The sequence below is a fragment of the Triturus cristatus genome, chromosome 10 (genome assembly GCF_964204655.1).
Source record: "Triturus cristatus chromosome 10, aTriCri1.1, whole genome shotgun sequence".
Taxonomy (NCBI): domain Eukaryota; kingdom Metazoa; phylum Chordata; class Amphibia; order Caudata; family Salamandridae; genus Triturus; species Triturus cristatus.
Genome location: NC_140593.1, coordinates 854,997,956 through 855,011,558, shown reverse-complemented (window position 1 = coordinate 855,011,558; position 13,603 = coordinate 854,997,956). Strand labels below are relative to the sequence as shown.

General features: G+C 41.8%; 10 non-coding genes across 10 annotated transcripts; all 10 read left to right on the top strand.

Annotated features, from left to right (window-relative positions):
* Nucleotides 1–58: 58 nt before the first annotated feature.
* On the top strand, nt 59–130 carry TRNAP-AGG (transfer RNA proline (anticodon AGG)). Its single transcript has one exon. It is a non-coding gene; the product is annotated as a tRNA-Pro (tRNA).
* Nucleotides 131–516: 386 nt separating this feature from the next.
* TRNAV-AAC (transfer RNA valine (anticodon AAC)) lies at nt 517–589 on the top strand. The gene has a single exon. It is a non-coding gene; the product is annotated as a tRNA-Val (tRNA).
* Nucleotides 590–877: 288 nt separating this feature from the next.
* TRNAL-CAA (transfer RNA leucine (anticodon CAA)) lies at nt 878–989 on the top strand. The gene is made up of 2 exons: nt 878–915; nt 944–989. It is a non-coding gene; the product is annotated as a tRNA-Leu (tRNA).
* Nucleotides 990–5,591: 4,602 nt separating this feature from the next.
* On the top strand, nt 5,592–5,664 carry TRNAV-UAC (transfer RNA valine (anticodon UAC)). The gene has a single exon. It is a non-coding gene; the product is annotated as a tRNA-Val (tRNA).
* A 441-nt stretch (nt 5,665–6,105) lies between these two features.
* On the top strand, nt 6,106–6,177 carry TRNAP-AGG (transfer RNA proline (anticodon AGG)). Its single transcript has one exon. It is a non-coding gene; the product is annotated as a tRNA-Pro (tRNA).
* Nucleotides 6,178–6,563: 386 nt separating this feature from the next.
* On the top strand, nt 6,564–6,636 carry TRNAV-AAC (transfer RNA valine (anticodon AAC)). Its single transcript has one exon. It is a non-coding gene; the product is annotated as a tRNA-Val (tRNA).
* Nucleotides 6,637–6,924: 288 nt separating this feature from the next.
* TRNAL-CAA (transfer RNA leucine (anticodon CAA)) lies at nt 6,925–7,036 on the top strand. The gene is made up of 2 exons: nt 6,925–6,962; nt 6,991–7,036. It is a non-coding gene; the product is annotated as a tRNA-Leu (tRNA).
* A 4,602-nt stretch (nt 7,037–11,638) lies between these two features.
* TRNAV-UAC (transfer RNA valine (anticodon UAC)) lies at nt 11,639–11,711 on the top strand. Its single transcript has one exon. It is a non-coding gene; the product is annotated as a tRNA-Val (tRNA).
* A 441-nt stretch (nt 11,712–12,152) lies between these two features.
* Nucleotides 12,153–12,224, top strand: TRNAP-AGG (transfer RNA proline (anticodon AGG)). The gene has a single exon. It is a non-coding gene; the product is annotated as a tRNA-Pro (tRNA).
* Nucleotides 12,225–12,971: 747 nt separating this feature from the next.
* TRNAL-CAA (transfer RNA leucine (anticodon CAA)) lies at nt 12,972–13,083 on the top strand. The gene is made up of 2 exons: nt 12,972–13,009; nt 13,038–13,083. It is a non-coding gene; the product is annotated as a tRNA-Leu (tRNA).
* The last annotated feature ends 520 nt before the right edge of the window (nt 13,084–13,603 follow it).

The window sequence follows — 13,603 nt, the reverse complement described above, 5'->3', positions numbered from 1 at the left end:
ACTAACTCGCTGCCAATAACCCCCGGAGCCGGTGCGAAAGGCGACTCTTGTGTGCCTCGGCTCGTTGGTCTAGGGGTATGGTTCTCGCTTAGGGTGCGAGAGGTCCCGGGTTCAAATCCCGGACGAGCCCTTTTTCAGAGGTAAATATACGAATCCTACTCAAAACTCACAATGCCTGACTATTTATCATTACACTCGCCGCATTGTTGCACAAAATATTTTGAACCTCATAAGAAACATGGATCACCATGCTTTTTCTGCCTTCATGCTTAGTCTGTGTGTGTCCCAGGTGATGCTTTCCCAAGCTGTACTTGCTGGCATTTAGGCATCAGATATTTGTCTGTCGATGCCTGCATAAGTCAATTTTTAATACGTCTAATTGCAAGTATGTTGGCTGATATCTCTGCAGTTTTCACACTTGCTCCTCGCTTTCTGAGTGGCTGCTGATACAGCAGAATAGAAGTAGAGAGAACCCTTGAGAGGAACCTTGCTCTAACAGTAAAACACAGCAAGTGAGTTTCTGTAGTGTAGTGGTCATCACGTTCGCCTAACACGCGAAAGGTCCCCGGTTCGAGACCGGGCAGAAACACTGTGTATGAGCTGCTTTTATGTGCACCCTCTAAAACCTTATTATCTCAATGCAAGCTTAAGAAGAGGCGGTCCTTGAACCCAGCGAGCCATGGGAAACTTCCTTTACTTTTGCAAGACGAAACAAAGTAATCCGCATCCATCAGTGGTCGCTCTTGTGCCTAGCTTTTTTTTTGTCATGCCTTGTTGTATTGTGGGGTCTTTACACTTGTGACATTGCTGTGAACGTTGTAAGTGCAAACATTGGCAGGTGCAGTCAGAAGAGTCAGATCTGTGCACACCCAGGGCTGTCAGGATGGCCGAGTGGTCTAAGGCGCCAGACTCAAGAGAGCTTGATCTTCAGTGCAACTGAGACTTCTGGTCTCCTCATGGAGGCGTGGGTTCAAATCCCACTTCTGACAGGTTTCTTTTACACCCTTAAATCGTCCTGTTTTTTGCAGTGCATTCCCCACACACCACAATCTTTGCACGGACCTGTAACATATGACGAGAAATCCACCAACGATCAGGCTGGGCCCTCAATCACAATTCCATGTATTCCTGGAAGGGACACCTCAGGCACACCTTCTGTTAAATTTGCACTCCATCACACAAACTGCCGTGCTGGTTTCTCATTAAGCAGTTGATCCCATCTTTGTTGTGAGGCTCTCCTGCCACCTTTTGGGCGGAGAAGGCACTGTCCCTGCAACAACACAGGCAGACATGTTCAACAGGGCTTCCTGGTTATGTGGGAGGAGCAGATTGTCATTGGTCCCCCCTTGCGAATTTTAATTTACATAAGGAAGACAGAGAGGTAGCTGGGAGTAGGCAGTACACACGGACATTGAACTCTATCTTGTGATTTGCAGCCAATTCTAGATTGAGGCAGGAGGAAAGGAGGTGACTTGCCCAAAAATGGCCATCCTGGGAATTCAGCCACCCTGGGGCTCCCAGGTTAGTGTTTCAGTCCTGCGAGCCACTCATATAAATCTCGCCTGATCGAGCCTGATCGAGCGCTGAGTGAGCGTATTTGAATCCAAGAATCAAATGCCTCTGTCTTAGGAGCAAGAATTGGCAGGCCCTCCCTTGCATCTGGGGTAGAAGTCTATGGGGCAAGTGTCCAGGACTTGCAGAGGAGTACAAGTGCCAGAAAGTGCCACAGTTCTCATCAGCGCCTTTTTTCTGCTCTCTGGCAGCTAGGATATCGACTGATCCCTTCCTTGCAAGAGTGAAAAAAACAACACCTTGAGAGAAAACATGACTTTTTGTGGTTCACATAGAGAGAGAGCAGCCAAATAGCCCTGCTTTGTTTCTGAAAGACGCATCAGAAATTGCTTAAAATGCCAACTGGGGAATCAGGCTCGTTGGTCTAGGGGTATGATTCTCGCTTCGGGTGCGAGAGGTCCCGGATTCAAATCCCGGACGAGCCCATGCTGTGGAATAATTTTTAGGCTTCTTATTATATAGGGCCATTTCTTCTTTTCAATGCTATAAGACGCCGTGTATGGTGAGAAAGTTCCTTTCCCTCTACGCTATTTCCCACTTTTGGCGTATAGAATTTCAGTGCCGGACTTCTTTGCAACTGCTTTTCTGGGGTGCAAAAAAAAAGAGTAGATGCACACGCTATTGAAATAAATGCATAGTTCAAAACAATCAAATGCAGCACAATGCTTCCGTTCTTCTCAATTTATTAGCGAAATTCTTCCACTCCCCAACGCGTTTCGTCGTTTTGAGGGAATTATCCCATACGACTTCCTCAGGGCTGGAAGTGATACAAATGACATATGTATAGAGAAATGGCAGCAGAAAAAAAGACACAAAACATTTTTTACAACACACAATAACTGAAACAAAAAGTAAAGAGACAGACGGTTCAAAAGACAGGCAAAGTTATATGACAGAAATAGTACATATTCTAAAGTAACGATATATAGCACTTGTCTAAACAATACCTCCTTACAGAACACGAAATAAAAGTAAGCGTCAGTGAAAAAATCCTAATAGAAACTACTCACCAACCCATGTGAGTCTAATGTAGTTAATCAAAAGAAAAGAAAATTCTGTACCTCAATTACTTGATGAACTGCCAATCTAAAACAATATAAAATAAATTGACTCATATTTAGTCATTGCGTCACATATGAGGCACGATCAATCACAAACAATCATAAGACCGATATTCAAAATATATATACCTGGTTTTACCGGAAACTGATCTTATTTTCTAATATCAATAGTACAAAAGCTGCCCAATCATATGGTGGCCATCCAAATAAACAGATTTCAGTTGAGTATACCTAAAACAATGACGAATTAATGTCAGTATAATTCAAAAACGTAAATATATCTCCAGCATAAACCTTACAATTTCAGGACAATGACGGTCATGTTTACAAAATCACGTCTAACATAACTTGCAGTACCAAATATGTGGTTTATGTTATTGTTTGTAAATGTCATAGTATTTACATAGGTAGCACCATCAGAACCTTAAAGGAACGTGTGAGTGAACATATGCGAGCTATAAAAAATTGTGATATGAGATATCCCATAGCTCAACATGTATATGACTGTAAGGCACAAGATCTCATTAAATCCTTTAGATTTTATGGTATCGAGCATGTGAAATTGGATCCACGGGGCGGCAATAGAGAGTTGAAATTGCGCAGACGTGAGGCACGATGGATCATGCGCATGAAGGCTGTGGAGTTCGGTCTTAATTATGACCAGGAACTCCAGTATTTTTTGGGCGATTGATACCCATTAGTATTTTATCAACTTGATACTAGTGTTTTCTGTATGCATCTCTATCGGTATCAATTCTCCATAACATGCTTCTAAACTGGGTATGCGTAGCAGTTCAAAACTATTGCAATTGCAATTTTACTTCAATTGCGTGGCACGTTATTGAGTGGGTAATTCGGCGTGGAAACTTCTGTACTTTACATTATAAACTCAGTCACATAGGGGCCAGCTATATCTGATGTGGCAGGAGTAGAATACTATTAGCCTGCTACCTGGTTAGTCGGTTCCTTAAGATACCTAGGGACCCCACAATGGTAGGGTTTGGTAAGAATCTTTCCTCACTTAACCTACAGTAATTAGTGGGTGGACCTACACACAAGAAGAGACACACTAGACTTAGTCTTGTCGCTTTATATTAAATCATGCCTTGGACTGTACTAGTAAAATAATAAAGGTTAAAGTGCCTTAATAATGGGCATGATATTTGCTATTGATCGATCATGGTTCCAAAAAAGAATCAAGTAATTATACTCATTATTCAATATGTTACTAATAGATGATGTATATGCAGGTAACACGTTTAATTAGGGCGCTCCTTTTATTTTTAGTTAGGCCGTAATATAGAACGCTTTATATTACATTATGCCGTGGACTATGCAAATAAAAAGATCAGTGAGGCGTAATACTCTTTTATAATAATGATCTCGTTGTATACATAGCGTTTTATATACATCGCTATTGAGATTTTGCAGTTCCAAAATGGCGCTAGTTTTGCAGTAGGGGTTTAAGTCCCCTTTTCTATCACTAAACGTCGGTTATTTGAACGCGGAAGTGTCCGGCGGCGTTGCCTCTCTCCTGTACTCGGGATTTTGGAAGCCGAATGCTTTTGGTAAGTTTGACAACGGCGCGAGAATCCTCCCGTTTGCATTTATCATTTGAACACGTAGGAGAGGTTATAACTCTCCGTACTTTATTTTTAGGTGACTAATTACGTTAAGCAGACGATATTGGATTATACGTTTTTGACTATTGGATAACAATTATATCTATATCAACATACCATTCTGGGTAAGTCAAATAAAACTGGTGCTGCAGCGTAATTTTGTGATATATTCACGTATTTTAGTGTTACTTGCAGTTTATGCTGGAGATATATTTACGTTTTTGAATTATACTGACATTAATTCGTCATTGTTTTAGGTATACTCAACTGAAATCTGTTTATTTGGATGGCCACCATATGATTGGGCAGCTTTTGTACTATTGATATTAGAAAATAAGATCAGTTTCCGGTAAAACCAGGTATATATATTTTGAATATCGGTCTTATGATTGTTTGTGATTGATCGTGCCTCATATGTGACGCAATGACTAAATATGAGTCAATTTATTTTATATTGTTTTAGATTGGCAGTTCATCAAGTAATTGAGGTACAGAATTTTCTTTTCTTTTGATTAACTACATTAGACTCACATGGGTTGGTGAGTAGTTTCTATTAGGATTTTTTCACTGACGCTTACTTTTATTTCGTGTTCTGTAAGGAGGTATTGTTTAGACAAGTGCTATATATCGTTACTTTAGAATATGTACTATTTCTGTCATATAACTTTGCCTGTCTTTTGAACCGTCTGTCTCTTTACTTTTTGTTTCAGTTATTGTGTGTTGTAAAAAATGTTTTGTGTCTTTTTTTCTGCTGCCATTTCTCTATACATATGTCATTTGTATCACTTCCAGCCCTGAGGAAGTCGTATGGGATAATTCCCTCAAAACGACGAAACGCGTTGGGGAGTGGAAGAATTTCGCTAATAAATTGAGAAGAACGGAAGCATTGTGCTGCATTTGATTGTTTTGAACTATGCATTTATTTCAATAGCGTGTGCATCTACTCTTTTTTTTTGCATCTTTATCAATCTTGTATTGAGCCTTGTGGGTTTTGGGTGTTGTTCCCACTGTTGTTTGCACCGCTGGGAATTTGATTTTCATATATTGGATTCTGTGCAATTTTTGTTGATAGCGCCATTTGCCTTTCACACCCTGCGAATTGTTTGCTTTTCTGGGGTGGACCATCAGTGTAGGAAAATTAAATGCAAAGTGTTTTTCTAGTGTGGTTTCAGGTATGGTTTTAAAATCGCCTTTTGGAATAAAAGGGGTCCTCGTTCCTTTCTTCCAAAGAAAGAGATCGGGTAAGGAGGGTCCAACTTTGAGCTTCATGGACATTGGCCCTTGGTCTGTGCATTCCAGCCCACTACATGCCAAGAAGATTCCTGCAAGCGTGTCTGTTTCTGTAGTGTAGTGGTTATCACGTTCGCTTTACACGCGAAAGGTCCCTGGTTCGAGACCGGGCAGAAACAGCAGCTTTCTGTTTTTCACACAGTTTGCATTTACTCTCTCAATTTATAGGAAAGCTGAGATAATGGAAGCTGTCTATCCCTCACCAGCGTGACGTACTGTGCTCCAGGGGTATCAGTGACAGCTCAAAAAGAGAAGTGACGATAGTTTGCGCTATTCGTTTGCACGTCCTTGTGTACTGAAGGTTGGGCCTACTTCATGAAAGCAAGGCATGAGAGCAGAAATGGTTTTATTGACCTCACCGAGAGCATACACCTAGAACAAACAAAATGTCTGAAGGATAGAGGCATTTTCATTTCTTGTTCGATGACGGCCATGGAAAAGACAGCAACCATATTGCAGAAGAGAGCAGCATGTGCAGTTGCTTGCTTTGGGTGAAGCATTCACTAACTCGCTGCCAATAACCCCCGGAGCCGGTGCGAAAGGCGACTCTTGTGTGCCTCGGCTCGTTGGTCTAGGGGTATGGTTCTCGCTTAGGGTGCGAGAGGTCCCGGGTTCAAATCCCGGACGAGCCCTTTTTCAGAGGTAAATATACGAATCCTACTCAAAACTCACAATGCCTGACTATTTATCATTACACTCGCCGCATTGTTGCACAAAATATTTTGAACCTCATAAGAAACATGGATCACCATGCTTTTTCTGCCTTCATGCTTAGTCTGTGTGTGTCCCAGGTGATGCTTTCCCAAGCTGTACTTGCTGGCATTTAGGCATCAGATATTTGTCTGTCGATGCCTGCATAAGTCAATTTTTAATACGTCTAATTGCAAGTATGTTGGCTGATATCTCTGCAGTTTTCACACTTGCTCCTCGCTTTCTGAGTGGCTGCTGATACAGCAGAATAGAAGTAGAGAGAACCCTTGAGAGGAACCTTGCTCTAACAGTAAAACACAGCAAGTGAGTTTCTGTAGTGTAGTGGTCATCACGTTCGCCTAACACGCGAAAGGTCCCCGGTTCGAGACCGGGCAGAAACACTGTGTATGAGCTGCTTTTATGTGCACCCTCTAAAACCTTATTATCTCAATGCAAGCTTAAGAAGAGGCGGTCCTTGAACCCAGCGAGCCATGGGAAACTTCCTTTACTTTTGCAAGACGAAACAAAGTAATCCGCATCCATCAGTGGTCGCTCTTGTGCCTAGCTTTTTTTTTGTCATGCCATGTTGTATTGTGGGGTCTTTACACTTGTGACATTGCTGTGAACGTTGTAAGTGCAAACATTGGCAGGTGCAGTCAGAAGAATCAGATCTGTGCACACCCAGGGCTGTCAGGATGGCCGAGTGGTCTAAGGCGCCAGACTCAAGAGAGCTTGATCTTCAGTGCAACTGAGACTTCTGGTCTCCTCATGGAGGCGTGGGTTCAAATCCCACTTCTGACAGGTTTCTTTTACACCCTTAAATCGTCCTGTTTTTTGCAGTGCATTCCCCACACACCACAATCTTTGCACGGACCTGTAACATATGACGAGAAATCCACCAACGATCAGGCTGGGCCCTCAATCACAATTCCATGTATTCCTGGAAGGGACACCTCAGGCACACCTTCCGTTAAATTTGCACTCCATCACACAAACTGCCGTGCTGGTTTCTCATTAAGCAGTTGATTCCATCTTTGTTGTGAGGCTCTCCTGCCACCTTTTGGGCAGAGAAGGCACTGTCCCTGCAACAACACAGGCAGACATGTTCAACAGGGCTTCCTGGTTATGTGGGAGGAGCAGATTGTCATTGGTCCCCCCTTGCGAATTTTAATTTACATAAGGAAGACAGAGAGGTATCTGGGAGTAGGCAGTACACACGGACATTGAACTCTATCTTGTGATTTGCAGCCAATTCTAGATTGAGGCAGGAGGAAAGGAGGTGACTTGCCCAAAAATGGCCATCCTGGGAATTCAGCCACCCTGGGGCTCCCAGGTTAGTGTTTCAGTCCTGCGAGCCACTCATATAAATCTCGCCTGATCGAGCCTGATCGAGCGCTGAGTGAGCGTATTTGAATCCAAGAATCAAATGCCTCTGTCTTAGGAGCAAGAATTGGCAGGCCCTCCCTTGCATCTGGGGTAGAAGTCTATGGGGCAAGTGTCCAGGACTTGCAGAGGAGTACAAGTGCCAGAAAGTGCCACAGTTCTCATCAGCGCCTTTTTTCTGCTCTCTGGCAGCTAGGATATCGACTGATCCCTTCCTTGCAAGAGTGAAAAAAACAACACCTTGAGAGAAAACATGACTTTTTGTGGTTTACATAGAGAGAGAGCAGCCAAATAGCCCTGCTTTGTTTCTGAAAGACGCATCAGAAATTGCTTAAAATGCCAACTGGGGAATCAGGCTCGTTGGTCTAGGGGTATGATTCTCGCTTCGGGTGCGAGAGGTCCCGCATTCAAATCCCGGACGAGCCCATGCTGTGGAATAATTTTTAGGCTTCTTATTATATAGGGCCATTTCTTCTTTTCAATGCTATAAGACGCCGTGTATGGTGAGAAAGTTCCTTTCCCTCTACGCTATTTCCCACTTTTGGCGTATAGAATTTCAGTGCCGGACTTCTTTGCAACTGCTTTTCTGGGGTGCAAAAAAAAAGAGTAGATGCACACGCTATTGAAATAAATGCATAGTTCAAAACAATCAAATGCAGCACAATGCTTCCGTTCTTCTCAATTTATTAGCGAAATTCTTCCACTCCCCAACGCGTTTCGTCGTTTTGAGGGAATTATCCCATACGACTTCCTCAGGGCTGGAAGTGATACAAATGACATATGTATAGAGAAATGGCAGCAGAAAAAAAGACACAAAACATTTTTTACAACACACAATAACTGAAACAAAAAGTAAAGAGACAGACGGTTCAAAAGACAGGCAAAGTTATATGACAGAAATAGTACATATTCTAAAGTAACGATATATAGCACTTGTCTAAACAATACCTCCTTACAGAACACGAAATAAAAGTAAGCGTCAGTGAAAAAATCCTAATAGAAACTACTCACCAACCCATGTGAGTCTAATGTAGTTAATCAAAAGAAAAGAAAATTCTGTACCTCAATTACTTGATGAACTGCCAATCTAAAACAATATAAAATAAATTGACTCATATTTAGTCATTGCGTCACATATGAGGCACGATCAATCACAAACAATCATAAGACCGATATTCAAAATATATATACCTGGTTTTACCGGAAACTGATCTTATTTTCTAATATCAATAGTACAAAAGCTGCCCAATCATATGGTGGCCATCCAAATAAACAGATTTCAGTTGAGTATACCTAAAACAATGACGAATTAATGTCAGTATAATTCAAAAACGTAAATATATCTCCAGCATAAACCTTACAATTTCAGGACAATGACGGTCATGTTTACAAAATCACGTCTAACATAACTTGCAGTACCAAATATGTGGTTTATGTTATTGTTTGTAAATGTCATAGTATTTACATAGGTAGCACCATCAGAACCTTAAAGGAACGTGTGAGTGAACATATGCGAGCTATAAAAAATTGTGATATGAGATATCCCATAGCTCAACATGTATATGACTGTAAGGCACAAGATCTCATTAAATCCTTTAGATTTTATGGTATCGAGCATGTGAAATTGGATCCACGGGGCGGCAATAGAGAGTTGAAATTGCGCAGACGTGAGGCACGATGGATCATGCGCATGAAGGCTGTGGAGTTCGGTCTTAATTATGACCAGGAACTCCAGTATTTTTTGGGCGATTGATACCCATTAGTATTTTATCAACTTGATACTAGTGTTTTCTGTATGCATCTCTATCGGTATCAATTCTCCATAACATGCTTCTAAACTGGGTATGCGTAGCAGTTCAAAACTATTGCAATTGCAATTTTACTTCAATTGCGTGGCACGTTATTGAGTGGGTAATTCGGCGTGGAAACTTCTGTACTTTACATTATAAACTCAGTCACATAGGGGCCAGCTATATCTGATGTGGCAGGAGTAGAATACTATTAGCCTGCTACCTGGTTAGTCGGTTCCTTAAGATACCTAGGGACCCCACAATGGTAGGGTTTGGTAAGAATCTTTCCTCACTTAACCTACAGTAATTAGTGGGTGGACCTACACACAAGAAGAGACACACTAGACTTAGTCTTGTCGCTTTATATTAAATCATGCCTTGGACTGTACTAGTAAAATAATAAAGGTTAAAGTGCCTTAATAATGGGCATGATATTTGCTATTGATCGATCATGGTTCCAAAAAAGAATCAAGTAATTATACTCATTATTCAATATGTTACTAATAGATGATGTATATGCAGGTAACACGTTTAATTAGGGCGCTCCTTTTATTTTTAGTTAGGCCGTAATATAGAACGCTTTATATTACATTATGCCGTGGACTATGCAAATAAAAAGATCAGTGAGGCGTAATACTCTTTTATAATAATGATCTCGTTGTATACATAGCGTTTTATATACATCGCTATTGAGATTTTGCAGTTCCAAAATGGCGCTAGTTTTGCAGTAGGGGTTTAAGTCCCCTTTTCTATCACTAAACGTCGGTTATTTGAACGCGGAAGTGTCCGGCGGCGTTGCCTCTCTCCTGTACTCGGGATTTTGGAAGCCGAATGCTTTTGGTAAGTTTGACAACGGCGCGAGAATCCTCCCGTTTGCATTTATCATTTGAACACGTAGGAGAGGTTATAACTCTCCGTACTTTATTTTTAGGTGACTAATTACGTTAAGCAGACGATATTGGATTATACGTTTTTGACTATTGGATAACAATTATATCTATATCAACATACCATTCTGGGTAAGTCAAATAAAACTGGTGCTGCAGCGTAATTTTGTGATATATTCACGTATTTTAGTGTTACTTGCAGTTTATGCTGGAGATATATTTACGTTTTTGAATTATACTGACATTAATTCGTCATTGTTTTAGGTATACTCAACTGAAATCTGTTTATTTGGATGGCCACCATATGATTGGGCAGCTTTTGTACTATTGATATTAGAAAATAAGATCAGTTTCCGGTAAAACCAGGTATATATATTTTGAATATCGGTCTTATGATTGTTTGTGATTGATCGTGCCTCATATGTGACGCAATGACTAAATATGAGTCAATTTATTTTATATTGTTTTAGATTGGCAGTTCATCAAGTAATTGAGGTACAGAATTTTCTTTTCTTTTGATTAACTACATTAGACTCACATGGGTTGGTGAGTAGTTTCTATTAGGATTTTTTCACTGACGCTTACTTTTATTTCGTGTTCTGTAAGGAGGTATTGTTTAGACAAGTGCTATATATCGTTACTTTAGAATATGTACTATTTCTGTCATATAACTTTGCCTGTCTTTTGAACCGTCTGTCTCTTTACTTTTTGTTTCAGTTATTGTGTGTTGTAAAAAATGTTTTGTGTCTTTTTTTCTGCTGCCATTTCTCTATACATATGTCATTTGTATCACTTCCAGCCCTGAGGAAGTCGTATGGGATAATTCCCTCAAAACGACGAAACGCGTTGGGGAGTGGAAGAATTTCGCTAATAAATTGAGAAGAACGGAAGCATTGTGCTGCATTTGATTGTTTTGAACTATGCATTTATTTCAATAGCGTGTGCATCTACTCTTTTTTTTTGCATCTTTATCAATCTTGTATTGAGCCTTGTGGGTTTTGGGTGTTGTTCCCACTGTTGTTTGCACCGCTGGGAATTTGATTTTCATATATTGGATTCTGTGCAATTTTTGTTGATAGCGCCATTTGCCTTTCACACCCTGCGAATTGTTTGCTTTTCTGGGGTGGACCATCAGTGTAGGAAAATTAAATGCAAAGTGTTTTTCTAGTGTGGTTTCAGGTATGGTTTTAAAATCGCCTTTTGGAATAAAAGGGGTCCTCGTTCCTTTCTTCCAAAGAAAGAGATCGGGTAAGGAGGGTCCAACTTTGAGCTTCATGGACATTGGCCCTTGGTCTGTGCATTCCAGCCCACTACATGCCAAGAAGATTCCTGCAAGCGTGTCTGTTTCTGTAGTGTAGTGGTTATCACGTTCGCTTTACACGCGAAAGGTCCCTGGTTCGAGACCGGGCAGAAACAGCAGCTTTCTGTTTTTCACACAGTTTGCATTTACTCTCTCAATTTATAGGAAAGCTGAGATAATGGAAGCTGTCTATCCCTCACCAGCGTGACGTACTGTGCTCCAGGGGTATCAGTGACAGCTCAAAAAGAGAAGTGACGATAGTTTGCGCTATTCGTTTGCACGTCCTTGTGTACTGAAGGTTGGGCCTACTTCATGAAAGCAAGGCATGAGAGCAGAAATGGTTTTATTGACCTCACCGAGAGCATACACCTAGAACAAACAAAATGTCTGAAGGATAGAGGCATTTTCATTTCTTGTTCGATGACGGCCATGGAAAAGACAGCAACCATATTGCAGAAGAGAGCAGCATGTGCAGTTGCTTGCTTTGGGTGAAGCATTCACTAACTCGCTGCCAATAACCCCCGGAGCCGGTGCGAAAGGCGACTCTTGTGTGCCTCGGCTCGTTGGTCTAGGGGTATGGTTCTCGCTTAGGGTGCGAGAGGTCCCGGGTTCAAATCCCGGACGAGCCCTTTTTCAGAGGTAAATATACGAATCCTACTCAAAACTCACAATGCCTGACTATTTATCATTACACTCGCCGCATTGTTGCACAAAATATTTTGAACCTCATAAGAAACATGGATCACCATGCTTTTTCTGCCTTCATGCTTAGTCTGTGTGTGTCCCAGGTGATGCTTTCCCAAGCTGTACTTGCTGGCATTTAGGCATCAGATATTTGTCTGTCGATGCCTGCATAAGTCAATTTTTAATACGTCTAATTGCAAGTATGTTGGCTGATATCTCTGCAGTTTTCACACTTGCTCCTCGCTTTCTGAGTGGCTGCTGATACAGCAGAATAGAAGTAGAGAGAACCCTTGAGAGGAACCTTGCTCTAACAGTAAAACACAGCAAGTGAGTTTCTGTAGTGTAGTGGTCATCACGTTCGCCTAACACGCAAAAGGTCCCCGGTTCGAGACCGGGCAGAAACACTGTGTATGAGCTGCTTTTATGTGCACCCTCTAAAACCTTATTATCTCAATGCAAGCTTAAGAAGAGGCGGTCCTTGAACCCAGCGAGCCATGGGAAACTTCCTTTACTTTTGCAAGACGAAACAAAGTAATCCGCATCCATCAGTGGTCGCTCTTGTGCCTAGCTTTTTTTTTGTCATGCCATGTTGTATTGTGGGGTCTTTACACTTGTGACATTGCTGTGAACGTTGTAAGTGCAAACATTGGCAGGTGCAGTCAGAAGAGTCAGATCTGTGCACACCCAGGGCTGTCAGGATGGCCGAGTGGTCTAAGGCGCCAGACTCAAGAGAGCTTGATCTTCAGTGCAACTGAGACTTCTGGTCTCCTCATGGAGGCGTGGGTTCAAATCCCACTTCTGACAGGTTTCTTTTACACCCTTAAATCGTCCTGTTTTTTGCAGTGCATTCCCCACACACCACAATCTTTGCACGGACCTGTAACATATGACGAGAAATCCACCAACGATCAGGCTGGGCCCTCAATCACAATTCCATGTATTCCTGGAAGGGACACCTCAGGCACACCTTCCGTTAAATTTGCACTATATCACACAAACTGCCGTGCTGGTTTCTCATTAAGCAGTTGATTCCATCTTTGTTGTGAGGCTCTCCTGCCACCTTTTGGGCAGAGAAGGCACTGTCCCTGCAACAACACAGGCAGACATGTTCAACAGGGCTTCCTGGTTATGTGGGAGGAGCAGATTGTCATTGGTCCCCCCTTGCGAATTTTAATTTACATAAGGAAGACAGAGAGGTATCTGGGAGTAGGCAGTACACACGGACATTGAACTCTATCTTGTGATTTGCAGCCAATTCTAGATTGAGGCAGGAGGAAAGGAGGTGACTTGCCCAAAAATGGCCATCCTGGGAATTCAGCCACCC